The 15,795-nt window shown below is 42.7% G+C and overlaps 1 non-coding gene across 1 annotated transcript; it reads right to left on the minus strand.

Annotated features, from left to right (window-relative positions):
- Positions 1–589: 589 nt before the first annotated feature.
- TRNAE-CUC (transfer RNA glutamic acid (anticodon CUC)) lies at positions 590–661 on the minus strand. The gene has a single exon. It is a non-coding gene; the product is annotated as a tRNA-Glu (tRNA).
- Between the last annotated feature and the right edge of the window lie 15,134 nt (positions 662–15,795).

A 15,795-nucleotide genomic window follows, 5' to 3' on the forward strand; every position in this document is an offset into this window, starting at 1 on the left:
GCGCTATCGACTGAGCTATCCGGGCTCTGTACATAAATGGTTGTTGCACCATTGTGAGGCTACAGAAACACATTCACAGGCTTTGTCTGAGGATTGTTGGAGATAATTGCAGTTTTATCAGTTTGCATCGGAATACTGATGGAAAAATGAAACGCAAGATTTATTTCTGCACAACTTGGACTTATTCAAAAGTTTGTGATTTTTGCCATTAATGCCAATCTGGGCTAACTCTGCAGACATTCTGAAAAGTGAATGGAGCTTAACCAGGAGAGGAGTAGCCGAGCACCGCCAAGAAATTTATCATACTTTATGCTGAATAGTTGCAAGAATTGGGACAGAAACGTCTTCTGGTCACTGACTGGTGCATGAGTGAAAGATGCTCAAATTCACTAAGAGGCGTATCTTACTTCAGCCCACCCATCATCAAAATGACAGAATTGATGAATTGGGGTCTGCATCTAGTGCATCACATCATATAGATGTACCTACAATGCCCTATTCCCTCTTAATAGGATCATATTTTTGTTTTCAGTCACAATATCTAATGAAAGCTGCACAACATCACCTGGAAAAGAAAATAAAATACTAATTCCCTGACCGGGAATCGAACCCAGGCCGCGGCGGTGAGAGCGCCGAATCCTAACCACTAGACCACCAGGGAACTTGATAACCTTATTGTTTCATATGTGTTAGGAGCAGCTGAGACTGATTGCAACAACAGATCTGTTGCATCATACTCAGATGTCCTATAAAATATATCCACTTTTACAATGTTCTCCCTCTTGCTGTTATCCTGTTTCTGTATTTATTTAGATTATCTAATGGAAGCAGAACATTGGGCCCTCTCTCTGCTTAGCGGGCCCCAGCGGCAGTCTTCTGCCGGCTCAGTAAGTGCCTTTGTGTCCTCAGTCCCATGGGCACTTAAAATTTGTTGTGTGGGAGATTCCCGCACTGCAACAGTTAACAGCTGCCATGGATGATGCTGGCATATGACATCACTGTCTTAAGCCGGAACGACTGCATGCCTCAGATGTATCAGGTGGAGGACATCACTGAAGCTCCACCAGGTAAGGAGAATCTTTTATTTTTGTAAAGTCGCGGTATGGGGGAGCATTATATCCCTATGGGGCTGCAGTATATTATGGGGGAGCATTATACCCCTATGGGGTAGCATTATATTATAGAGGTGCATTATACTGCTATGGGGCTGCATTATACCACTATAGGGTTCATTATACTGCTATAGGGCTGGATTATACTGCTAATATATGACTATGGGGCTGCTTATTGTGATGAACAAAGCAGGATTTAGTGCTCCAATGTTGAATAGCAAGGTCTTTTAGTATGATAATGAGATAAGGCCAAAGCAGAACTTCAAAGCTTGAGTAGGAGCCACGCCAGCATGGGGCAGGAAGGGGCCTGGGGGCTTCAATTACAATACACCTGTCAGCTAGACAAAGAAATACACAATCATTGTCTCCCAGCCGCCCCGACTCCATCCTAGGATCATGGATTATGAGCACATCTTTCGAGTTATGGACTCATGGAAAATATCCGAGTGACCCTGAAGAAATCGCCCATCTGGCAGTGCGACTCCTGAGTTGGTGAGGGCTCTGGGACCTGAGATATAGAGATTGGCCCTCCACAGCGACCCAATGGGGCCATGTCTTGACGTTTTATCTTATGTTTCTTGTTAAAAGGTGGTCGTTTTTCAGCCTTCCTTAGCTTGGCCATGTCCCTGAGTATGGCACACTTGAGCTTTTTGATACTCCAGTAACGTTGCAGCTCTGAAATATGGCAAAACTGGTGGCAAATGGCATCTTGGCAGCTTGATGCTTGATTTTCCTCAGTTCATGGGCAGTTATTTTGTGCCTTTTTTATTGACACGCTTCTTGCGACCCTGTTGGCTATTTGCCATGAAACGCTTGATTGTTCGGTGATCGCGGTTCAAAAGTTTTGCAATTTCAAGACTGCTGCATCCCTCTGCAAGACATCTCACAATTTTTGACTTTTCAGAGTCCGTCAAATCTTTCTTCTGACCCATTTTGCCAAAGGAAAGGAAGTTGCCTAATAAGTAAGCACACCTTATATAGGGTGTTGATATCGTTAGACCATACCCCTCCTCATTACAGATATGCAAATCACCTGATTTACATAATTGGCAGTTGGCTTTCAAGCCTATACAGCTTGCAGTAGGACAACATGTATAAATAGGATGATGTGATCAAAATACTCATTTGTCTAATAATTCAACACACAGTGTATTACCTGTACACTGACACTATATACAGAGCTCCTGTGTATAATGCCATCGGTGATCAGTGTATTAACTGTACACTGACACTATATACAGAGCTCCTGTGTATAATGTCACTGGGGATCCCTGGATTACCTGTACACTGACACTATATACAGAGCTCCTGTGTATAATGTCACTGGGGATCCCTGTATTACCTGTACACTGACACTATATACAGAGCTCCTGTGTATAATGTCACTGGGGATCCCTGTATTACAAGTACAATGGTAATCCAGGGATCCCCAGTGACATTTAACTTCTGGGTTAAAACTTTAAATATCTCCAGCCTGAACAGGGACTTGAACCCTGGACCCTCAGATTAAGGCTATGGGCACACGTTGTGGATTGTAAGCATTTTTTCACAGCGAATACACTGCAAAAACGCATACAAAATGCAACCCATTGTATTCTATGGCATTCCACACATGCTGTGCTAATGCTGCGTATTTTTCCGAGGCAGAATCGCATTGTGGAAAAATATGCAGCATGCTCATTCTTTGTGTGGAATCGTGGGGATTCCGCACGCATAGGAATGCATTGATCCGCTTACTTTCCGCATGTGGCTATGCCCACCATGCGCAAAGTAAGCGGATTATGTGTGGATGGTACCCCTAGCATCTGGAGGAGAGGAGACTCTCCTCCAGGCCCTGGGTACCATATCTCTGTTAAAAAAAGAATTAAAATAAAAAATCGTGATATTCTCACCTTCCGGCGTCCCCCGCAGCCTTCCCGCCTCTCAGTGATGCTCCCGCCAAGTCCTGTTCCCAGCGATGCCTTGCGACAATGACCTGTGATGACGTAGCGCTCTCACGGGATGCTGCGTCATCCGGGGTCATTGTTGCAAGGCATCACTGGGAACAGGACTTGCCGGGAGCATCGCGAGGCTGAGGAAGGCTGCGGGGGACGCCAGAAGGTGAGAATATCACGATTTTTTGGTTTTTTTTAACATTTTTTACATTATATCTTTTACTGCTGATGCTGCATAAGTGTGACCAACCTATCAATCAGCTTTACAAGCAAGGCTACAGATCGCTTGGAAAATGCTAGCATTCTGCAAGCTAATTACTCTTGCAAAACGCTAGCTTTTAGTGGGAACTCCGCACGCGTATTTCCTGCAGCAGGGAGTTGCTGCAGAAATTTCCATGGCAATTTTGCATGTGTGCACATAGCCTTACAGTCTGATGCTCTACAGACTGAGCTATCCGGGCTTCTGTACACTTTTGATTATGACACTATTGTGAGGCTACAGAAACACATTCACAGGTTTTGTCTGAGGACTGTGGGGATAATCGCACATTCAAATGAAAAAAAATCACAGTGTGCACTAGTCCTATTCAAGTCTGTTAGGCTAGTTTCACACTAGCGTTTATGAGCGCAGCGACGGCCTGCGCACGGCCGCCGCTAAGCCCCGCCCCCTGCTGCGCCCCGCCGGTAGCTCCGCCCACCGGCTCATGAAGCTGCTTGCGCCCTGCGTCCCCTATCCTTATCACAGGGGGCGCAGGCCGTGCGCAGTATGCGTTTGGCGGCGCATGCGCCTTTTTGACGGTGCGCCGACGCAACCAAACTGCAGCAGGTTGCGTTTGGCGCAGGTCGGCGCACCGTCAAAAGGACGCATGCGCCGCCAAACGCATACTGCGCACGGCCTGCGCCCCCTGTGATAAGGATAGGGGATGCAGGGCGCATGCAGCGTCATGCGCCGGTGGGCGGAGCTACCGGTGGGGCGCAGCAGGGGGCGGGGCTTAGCGGCGCCCGTGCGCAGGCCGTCGCTGCGCTCTTAAACGCTAGTGTGAAACTAGCCTTAGTGCGCAAAAAAGTCGGATTTTGTGTTGATCAGCAGTATCACATCTGATTTTTAATGATACATTGAAGTTATTGATATCGGTAACTATCTTTGGTCCGGTAAATTTTAAGAACAACAATTTTAACGACTTCTGATATAGAAAAACGCATGGCAATACAGGTGAGCAATAATTATTCTTTTCTAAATGAAAATTGAAAAATATACACATACTTAGCTTTAGAATTTTCCTTTATGGCACAATTTAAAGTGTTTGCATGTATCCACAATAGATTTTTGATGCCACATGAGCGCTGCAGCCGATCAGTGCCCGCAGATAAGCTGCTTCACTCACACTTCAATAGGACGTCCGAGGATTGTCCAAGGGGAGTGTGAGCGCTGGAGCCCATCAGCAGCCGCTATCAGCGTCGGACTGGAGCACCTTGGGCCCACCAGAGAAAATCATTCTTGGGGCCCACTATGTAGCTACATAGAAAGAAATACAAGACCACCAATTGTGCGGTAAAACGCGCTAATATCAGGGTATAATATAAGGCAGTACAGGTCTTAGTTATGTAGCAGGAGTTGGGGTAGCCTCCCTCATAGAATATAATGCAGCCATCTCATAGAATATAATGTAGCCCCCTCATAGGGTATAATGCACCCCCTCTTAGGGTATAATGCTGCCCCCCTCATAGGGTATAATGCACCCCCTCATAGGGTATAATGCTGCACCCTCATAGGGAATAATGTACCTCCTCATAGAATATAATGCTGCCCCCTCATAGGGTATAACACTAGATAGATAGATAGATAGATAGAAGATAGATAATGGATAAATAGATAGATATAGAGATAGATATATAGAAATAGATAGCTATAAATAGATACAGATAGATAGATAGAGATAGATAGATAGATAGATAGATAGATAGATAGATAGGGGATAAATAGATAGATCGATGGATAGATGATAGATAGATATGAAGATAATAGATAGAGATATATAGCTATAGATAGATATAGAGATAGATGGATAGATAGATAAAGGATAAATAGATCTATGGATAGATGATAGATAGATATAAAGATAATATACATATAGATAGATATAGATAGCTATAGATAGGTATAGAGATAGATAGACTATCTATATCTATCTCTATATCTATCTATCTATCTCTGTATCTATCTATCTCTATATCTATCTCTCTATCTATCTAAATCTATCTCTATATCTCTCGATCTATCTCTATATCTATCTCTATATGTAAGATAGAGACAGATATAGAAATAGATAGAGATAGATAGATATACAGATATAAATAGATAGATAGATATAGAGAGAGATATAGAGAGAGATATAGATAGCTAGAGATAGAAATAGATAGAGATAGATAGATATAGAGATAGATAGATAGATATAGAGATAGATATAGAGATAGATATAGAGATAGACAGATAGATATAGAGATAGATATAGAGATTAATAGATATAGGGATAGAGATAGATAGATAGATATAGATAGATATACAGATAGAGATAGATAGATATATAGAGAGATATAGATAGAGATAGATAGATATAGAGATAGATAGAGATAGATAGATAGAGAGATTGCTATAGGGATAGATATAGAGATAGATAGATATAGAGATAGACAGACAGACAGACAGATAGATAGATAGATAGATAGATAGATAGATAGATATAGAGAGATATAGATAGATAGAGATAGATAGATATAGAGATAGATAGATATACAGATAGAGATAGATAGATATAGAGAGAGATATAGATAGATAGAGATAGATATAGAGATAGATAGATATAGAGATAGACAGATATAGATAGATAGAGATAGATCGATATAGAGATAGATAGATATACAGATAGAGATAGATAGATATATAGAGAGAGAGAGATAGATAGATAGAGATAGATATAAGAGATAGATAGATATAGAGATAGACAGATATAGAGATAGACAGATATAGAGATAGATCGATATAGAGATAGATAGAGAGATAGATATAGAGATAGGTAGATATAGATAGATATAGATAGATATAGAGAGAGATATAGATAGATATAGAGAGATATAGATAGATAGAGATAGATATAAGATAGATATAGAGATAGATAGATAGATATAGAGATAGACAGATATAGAGATAGATAGAGAGAGAGATAGAGAGATAGATAGAGAGATTGATATAGGGATAGATAGATATAGAGATAGATAGATAGATAGAGATAGATAACTAGAGAGATAGATATAGAGATAGATAGATAAATAGAGATAGATATAGAGATATATATACAGATAGAAATAGATAGATAGATAGATATAGCTAGATAGAGATAGAGATAGATAGATATAGAGATAGATATACAGATAGAAATAGATAGATAGATATAGAGAGAGATATAGCTAGATATAGATAGATATAGAGATAGATAGATAGAGATAGATAGAGAGATAGATAGATATAGATATAGAGATACTGTAGATAGATAGATAGATAGATATAGAGATACTGTAGATATAGAGATAGATAGAGAGATACAGTAGATATAGAGATAGATAGACAGATATAGAGATAGATAGATAGATATACAGATAGAAATAGATAGATAGATATAGAGAGAGATATAGAGATAGATAGAGAGATAGACAGATATAGAGATAGATAGATATAGAGATACTGTAGATAGATATAGAGATAGATAGACATATAGAGATAGACAGATATAGAGATAGATAGATAGATAGATAGATGAATATAGAGATAGATGGATATAGAGATAGATGGATATAGAGATAGATAGATAAAAAAAAATCACAATACTCACCTCTCCTCCTAACTCCCATGCTGATGACGGCTTCAGACTCAGGAGCTGTCCCATCTGCCAGACACACAGCGGGTGCACGATGGTGACGTCATCGCGCACCGGCTGTGAGTCAGGAGCAGAGAGGACTGATGGGAGAGAGACGCTCTCTCTTCCACTGCAATTGAGGGCGGGGCCGGCTGCCTAGGCTGGGGGGCGGGGCCCCGGGGAGTGGAGACCGAGAGTGAAATGATATTCACTGAATATTAATTTCTCTTTAGCAGTGAGGACAGGGGCTCCTGCCTCCTGACACCCGCTGCTGCTCCGCTGGCACGGGCCCCCATAGCAGCTGTGTGGCACTGGCTGGGAGCCCCTGGAGCAGTGGGGGCCCAAGGCAACTGCTGGCCCTGTATGCCAGCAGGTGCCAGGGGCCAGGGCCCACCAGATGCCAGGGCCCACCGGAGAATCCTCCGGCTCCCCGGTGGGCCAGTCCGACGCTGGCCGCTATAACTATGTCACTGGAGCATCAAGAGCCTCGACAAAGACATCACTAAACTGTCACTGGTGCGGGAGAAGAGCGTAAAGAATCGCACAATGTTTTCATTTTTAAAGGGAATCTGATAATGCTGAAGTTGGTTTCTTATTATTGTTAAGATCACGTTTTCTGCAGCAGGTATTAATAATTTACAGGACTATTTACACCGTCCCTATGTTACAGAAGTGCGATGTATCTAAACTTTTTTTGCACCCATAGACTTGGATTGTCCAGTCTTATATGATATACAGAAGACACTAGAGCATCCTGCACTTTGTTTCATACCCAGATCCGGTCAGTGTAAAAAATCGCTCATCTGCTCTTCCGCATTGAATACCATTGGTCCGAGTGCTGTCCGTTTTTGTCTGAGTCTGATTGAGCCTTTACTATCAGTCGATGTGAGCCTTGCTCTGCCGCTCCTAGAATTTCTTTGAGAGGTTAATTCTGGTCTGCCCAGTAAACACTGGAGCGATCTGGCCGGTCACACAACTAGAAGAAGACGACTGGAGCGACACCGAGAACAGAAGTAGATGGAGACCGGTAAGTATTTTACTACAGATAGGGAACATACATTAGTGATAGTGGGGGCATGAAATAAAAAACCAGCAAATGGTAAACTAACAGCACTCAGAACTTTACCCTAGATGTCAGGGATATCATGTAGCCCGGCTAGCTCAGTCGGTAGAGCATGAGACTCTTAATCTCAGGGTCGTTTTCAGGGCGGGACATTTTGGCAGTTCCAGCAACGTGGATGGGATTTAGGATATGTTCACACGTGGTGTTATTGTTGCTTTTTTATGTAAATTTTCAGCTGTGTTTTACAGTACCAGCAAAGTCTATGACATTCCTTGTTTTTTTTTGTCCTCAGTATTTTTTACTATGCTTGGATTTTGCAGAATAGAGCATGTTACTTCTTTCAGGATGAGTTCACATGTGGCTTTTTTTGCGTTTCAGCGGCGGATTGAACAGTGCGATTTTGCCGCGAAAACGTGAAAAATAAGCATCCTTTGCATTGCTATGAGATTCCGCAACGCTGTGCTAATGCAGTGGTTTTTACGGCGGCGGAATCGCTTTACGGTAAAAAACGCAGCATGCTCATTAATTTTGCGGAATCGCATTGATCCCGCACCCATAGGAATGCATTGTTCTGCTTACTTTCTGCATGTGGCTGTGCACACCATGCGAAAAGTAAGCAGATCATTTGTGGATGGTACCCACGGTCCGGAGGAGAGGAGACTGTCCTCCGGGCTTTGGGTACCGTATCCCTGTAAAAAATAGAATTTAAAATAAAAAATATTGTTATTCTCACCTTCCATTGTCCCGTGCAGCCTTCCCGCCTCTCTCCACGCTCCCGGTCCCAGTAATCCTTTGCGACAATTACCGCGATGACGTCTGTTCTCGCGGGATCGCGAAGTCTCACGGTCATTCGTGCGACGTCATTGCAAATGACCGCGAGACTTCGCGATCCCGCGAGAACGGACGTCATCGCGGTAATTGTCGCAAAGGATTACTGGAACCGGGAGCGTGGAGAGAGGCGGGAAGGCTGCGCGGGACGCCGGAAGGTGAGAATAACAATATTTTTTTTATTATTATTTTTTACATTTTATCTTTTACTATTGATGCTGCATAGGCAGCCTCAATAGTTAAAAGTTGGTCACACTCGTCAAACACTATGTTTGACGAGTGTGACCAACCTGTCAATCAGTTCTCCAAGCGATGCTCCAGATCTCTTGGAAAACGCTAGCCATTCTGCAAACTAATTACGCTTGCAAAATGCTAATTTTTCCACGGTAAAATCGCGGGAATTTAAAATGCGATTTTCCCGTGGAATGGAATTCCGGAATTCTCGCTGTAATTTCCGCAAGAGTTCCGCTACATGTGAACCCAGCCTCAGAGTTGTTTCAGCGTTTTTCCCTCACTGAAAATAATGGGTCGTGAAAAAATGTGGAAAAAACATCAGGTATCAGGTTTTGCAGCGCTTTTTGTGCCAAAACCTGATAAAGTAGAATGATTTTGTTTCTTGCCGCTAAACTTTATCATCACGCACAAGAGACAAATGTAGCATGACAAAACACAGCAAAAAACACAACAAAAAAACAAGATTCACAGCAAACACACAATGTGTGAACCTTGCCTTACAGCTCCAGCACAGTGGATGGGATTTATAGATTTATCCTCAGATAAAAGGACATTTTGGAAAATTCTAACTTCAGGCTTTGTGGAAACAGTTTGGGGGAAGGCCATTTTCTGTTCTCCCCTACTGCACGCAGTGCACAAGGTCTATAAAAGCATGGAGGGGAAGATTGGTGTGAAAGAACTTGAATCACAGGTTCCTAACCCTAAGGGTATGTGCACACATTGCAGATTTATTGCGGATCCACAGCGTGTATCAAAGCAATGTTAACCTATGGAAAAAAATGTGCTGTGCACATGAGGCGGAAAAAAGTGCAGATTCGCAGTGTTTTATCTCCGCAGCATGTCAATTCTTTGTGCAGATCTGCAGTGTTTCAGCACCCATTGACTTCCATTGAGTCAGGCAAATCCACAGCAAAACTGCAGATGTAACAAAGATCTGCAGTTTTGCTGCAGATCGGGAGGAGGGAAGTGTGTGGGCGGAGTGTAACTGTGTATGTATTTGTGCAGACGGGGTCCGCGGGACTGTGTGTGTGTGGGTCTGTGTGTGTGCTGGTGTGTGCGTCCCTGTGTGTGTGTCTGTGTGTAGCCATTGTCTAATGGGACTACTGCTCCCATCCGGCAATGAATGCCCACAATGACAGCATAGCCGCTGATGGGAAAGTAGTAAAAAAATGCATACAGAACATAAAACATATAACATACAACACATAACATAGAGTACATACTCGCCAATCACCTAGTCCCCAGCGCCCTCAATCTCCTGCAATAAAAATAAAATAATAAACCAACCAATACTTACCTTTCCACCGTAGTCCAATTATTAATGAGAATCATAGAATCGTAGAGTTGGAAGGGACCTCCTGGGCCATCTGGTCCAACCCCCTGCTCAAAGCAGGATTCACTAAATCATCCCAGACAGATCTCTGTCCAGCCTCTGTTTGAAGACTTCTATTGAAGGAGAACTCACCACTTCTCATGGCAGCCTGTTCCACTCATTGATCACAGTAACTGTCAAAAAGTTTTTTCTAATATCTACTCTGTGTCTCCTCCCATTCAGTTTCATCCCATTGCTTCTAGTCTTTCCTTGTACAAATGAGAATAAAAATGATCCCTCTACAATGTGACAGCCCTTGAGATATTTGTAGACAGCTATTAAGTCTCCTCTCAGTCTTCTCTTCTGCAAGCTAAACATTCCGAAATCCTGCAACCTTTCCTCATAAGGCGGGGTTTACAGACCGGTCACCATTCTGTTCGCTCCTCTCTGAACTTGCACCAGTTTGTAGATGTCTTTTTTAAAAAGTCGCGACCAAAACTGGACACAGTATTCCAGAGGAGGTCTGACCAAAGAGGAGTAGAGGGCAATAATGACTTCACGTGATCTAGACTGTATGCTTCTGTTAATACATCCTAGAATTGCATTTGCCTTTTTGCTGCTGCATCACACTGTTGAATCATATTCAGTCTGTGATCTATTAGTATACCCAAGTCTTTTTCACATGTGCTGTTGCTTAGCCCCATTCCTCCCATTCTGTATATGTTTTTTCATTTTTATTGCCCAGATGTAGTACTTTGCATTTTTCCTGTTAAAAACCATTCTGTTAGTTGCTGCCCACTGCTCCAGTTTATTTATATCTTTTTGAATCCTCTCTCTCTCTTCTCTAGTATTAGCTATCCCTCCTAGTTTTGTGTCATCAGCAAATTTAATCACTTTACCCTCAATTCCTTCATCTAAATCATAAGATAAAGATGTTGAACAATACAGGGCCCAGGACAGAGCCCTGTGGTACCCCACTTGAGACATTCTTCCAACTGGATGTGCAGCCATTTACGACCACTCTTTGGGTCCAATCACTAAGCCAGTTATGTATCCACCTAACAGTTGCCTTGTCCATTCCATACTTCATCATTTTTTCAATAAGGATTGTGTGAGATACTTTGTCAAATGCTTTACTGAAGTCAAGATATACTATATCTACAGCATTTCCCTGATCCACCCAATCAGTGATTCTGTCATAGAAGGAAATTAAGTTAGTCTGACATGACTTATTAGTTACAAACCCACGCTGACTCTGTTTAATCACTTCATTCTTATCCAGATACTGACATACATGTTGTTTAATAATTTGTTCAAAGATCTTTCCTGGTATAGAAGTCAGACTCACCAGCCTATAATTGCCTGGGTCCACCTTCTCGTGTAGAACACTGACATAGGGAGATGTCACTGCTCTACAGGGGCTCCAGTGATGAAATGACAGGTGGACTGCCCCGTGTTTCCATTCTGCCCCGTGTTTCCATTCTGCCCCTGTGTGACTCCATTCTGCCCCTGTGTGTCTCCATTCTGTCCCATGTGTCCATTCTGCCCTCGTGTCTCCATCCTGCCCCCGAGTCTCCATTCTGCCCCTTTATATTGTTATTGGCCACTTTCAATAACAATATAAAAAAACAAAAAACCTTCTTTCCTGGCCAGACTCCTGCGGCGAAGATGCAGCTGCTGCTGAGTGAGCTGAAGGACCTGTGGTGACATCGTCATGTGATCAGGGGGCGAAGCTGATCAGTGGTGAAGGCCTGGGATAATGATGACACCACCACAGTTCCTTCAGCTCTTCCACTTCTACAGCTCTCTGATGTCAGCCGCTGTGGCAGTTCTGCTGATGCGTGCGCCGCAGGCCCAGCTGCAGCGCACAGCACTTAGGGCCCAATGACTAGAAGCACAGGAACAGGGCCCCTGACCTGTGGGCCCCCTTCCGTACTGCTGTTCACCGGGCCCCATACAGCAGTAAGGGAAGTAGTGCCCTGATGGCAGCCCTGTCTATCTCATCCGTTCTATCTATCTATCTATCCCATATCTATCTATCTATTATCTATCTACGGTGCCTTGTGAAAGTATTCGGCCCCCTGGAACTTTTCAACCTTTTCCTACTTATCATGCTTCAAACATAAAGATGCTAAATGTAAATTGTTGGTGAAGAATCAACAACAAGTGGAACACAATTGTGAAATTGAACGAAATTTATTGGTTATTTAAAATTTTTATGGAAAAAAACTGAATGCAAAAACTGAAAAGTGGGGCGTGCAATATTATCCGGCCCTTTAACTTAATACTTTGTTGCGCCACCTTTTGCTGCGATTACAGCTGCAAGCCGCTTGGGGTATGTCTCTGTCAGTTTTGTACATCGAGAGACTGAAATTCTTGCCCATTCTTCCTTGGCAAACAGCTCGAGCTCAGTGAGGTTTGATGGAGATCGTTTGTGAACAGCAGTTTTCAGCTCTTTCCACAGATTCTCGATTGGATTCAGGTCTGGACTGTGACTTGACCATTTTAACACCTTGCCTGTTGTGCTTCTTGGTCTTCATGATGCTCTCTGTGCTTCAAACAGAACCCTGAGACTATCACAGAGCAGGTGCATTTATACGGAGACTTGATTACACACAGGTGGATTATTTATTATCATTACTAGTCATTTAGGACAACATTGGATCATTCAGAGATCCACAATGAACTTCTGGAGTGAGTTTGCTGCATTGAAAGTAAAGAGGCCGAATAATATTGCACGCCCCACTTTTCAGTTTTTGAATTTAAAATGACCAATACATTTCACTCAACTTCACAATTGTGTCCCACTTGTTGTTGATTCTTCATGAAAAATTTATGTTTTGCATCTTTATGTTTGAAGCATGATATGTGGGAAAAGGTTGATAAGTTCCAGGGGGCCGAATACTTTCGCAAGGCACTCTATCTATCTATCTATCTATCATATATTATCTATCTATCTATCATATATTATCTATCTATCTATCTATCATATATTATCTATCTATCTATCTATCATATATTATCTATCTATCTAATATTATCTATCTATCATATATCTATCTATCTATCTATCTATCTAGGTAATGGAGTGTGGATTAGACAGATGTAAAAGAGGACGTTGGACCAGAAATTACATCACAAATCTTTTTTTGTTGTTAAATAACATATCTTTATTTAGCTTTCAAAACGCATACAAATCTGCATGAAACTCCGCATCAAAAACGCATGAAAAAAGCGCTGAATTTTACCTGTGTTTTCTGCCAAGAGGTGCGATTCTATGCAGAAAATTCTGCAGGCAAATCTGCAACGTGCGCACATAGTCTAACCCCAATGAACCTCACTATCAAAGCGTCGGCCCTCCTGGGTGTGAATGAGGGTCTAATTCGTAGGTGGAACCTTGTACCTTCTGCCTTTCTCTCCCCTCCCCCATTACATTACCGATGACTGTTGCCTAAATTCCTTCACAGCTGGGTCCTGTTGGGAGGAAATGCAGATGAGAGTGATGTGAGGGGAGGTAACACAAGAGAAGTGTGAACACGTGGCGATGTCACTACCTTAGTGATGGGATATTGGAAGCCTTCCTGACTTGTAGTTTATCAGGGACATTTGGGTTTCTCTTCTCACCGTTCCTTAATCCCTAGTTTCAGTTTGCATCAGAATACTGGTGGAAAAATGAAATGTAATATTTATTTCTGCACAACTTGGACTTATTGAAATGTTTTGTGATTTTTGCCATTTATGCCAATCTGGGCTAATGCTGAAGACTTTCTGAAAAGTGGATACTTCAGCCAACCCGTCATCAAAATGCCAGTATTGGGGTCTACATCTAGTGCATCGCATCATATAGACTCACCTACAATGCCCCTCTACCTCTTAATGGGATCATATTTCTGTATTCACTCACAATATCTAATGAAATCGGAAAAACAAAAAACTATTTCCCTGACCGGGAATCAAACCCGGGCCGCGGGGGTGAGAGCGTCGAATCCTAACCACTAAACCACCACGGAACTAAAAATGCCTTGTTACATAATGAGACTGATGGATTTAATCTATAAATCTGCGGCATCATGCTCTGATGTCCTAAAAGGAAAAAAAAAATCCACTCTTAGGCCAGGGTCAGACTTGCGTGAAACTCGAACGGGTCTCTCATCTTAATACCAGACACTGCTGCTGGCGCTCGGGACCAAAGTGTGTGGCTGTACAGTGTGTATTTCCATGTGGCTGAGCGCTCCGATCCCATGTGCCGGTAGCAGTGTCGGGTATTGAGGTGTGAAACTCATGCGAGTTTCTAGCGAGTCTGACCCCGGCCTTACAATGTCCTTCTCCCTCTTACCGTGATTCTGTTCCTGTATTCAGTCAGATTAGCTAATGAAAGCAGAACATCACGTAGAAAAAGAAAAGTAAAAATAGTATTAACAATAAATTATTCACGGTGGATCAGTAGTTAGCTTTACAGCACAGGAATCCTGGGTTCAACTTCCCCCAAGGACAACATCTGCAAGGAGTTTGTGTGTTTGCATGGGTTTCCTCCTGGTTTTCCAAAGACATACTGAGAGAGAATTTGGATTGTAAGGCCCATCTGGGACAGCAATGATAATGGGTGCAAACTGTAAAGCGCTGCAGAATATGTTAGTGCTATATATAAATAAGGATTATCATTATCTGTGTCCCAACACGTCCGGTTATCCACCACATTTGGATCCTTCAGATGGAACCTGAAAACCCATCTCTTCAAAAAAGCTTACAACCTTTTTAATGACCATGTGGCCGCCTCCACACCATTGGAGCTGCTGCAACCTGCAACCGACTGTCTCCTTCCCCACCCTCCTGTAGCATGTAAGCCGGAAAGGGCAGGGTCCTCTCCCCCCTGTATCAGTCTGTGATTGTTAGTTTGTTTACTGTAAGTGATATCTGTAATTTGTATGTAACCCCTTCTCATGTACAGCACCATGGAATCAAAGGTGCTATATAAATAATAATAATAATTATTCACAGTGATGAGAGAGCGTGCTCAGATATTATGAGTGTGCTTGTGTATGTATATATATACACGAGATGGTGGCCCGATTCTAACGCATCGGGTATTCTAGAATATGGCCAGCGGGAGACCAACATTCAAAAGATGGTCCCGGACGACCCACCCCGATCGGTGATCTCACAGCGGGGGCCTGGTCGCTGCTGCGTGTCACACTGAGGTTAAGTACCCACGTTGCAGAAATGCTGCGGAAATTTCCGCAGCATTTCCACAACTCCCGCCGCAGGAAAAACTGTGGAAAACATGCGTTTTTCACACGATTTTCGCGTGTGGAATTCAAGTGCATCGCAAGCAATTTGAAGCATCGCTTGGAATGTGATTGACAGGTTGTTCACACTCATCAAGCATAGTGTTTGACAATTG

The sequence above is a fragment of the Dendrobates tinctorius genome, unplaced genomic scaffold (genome assembly GCF_039654945.1).
Source record: "Dendrobates tinctorius isolate UK_male_01 unplaced genomic scaffold, ASM3965494v1 ptg000228l, whole genome shotgun sequence".
Lineage (NCBI taxonomy): Eukaryota > Metazoa > Chordata > Amphibia > Anura > Dendrobatidae > Dendrobates > Dendrobates tinctorius.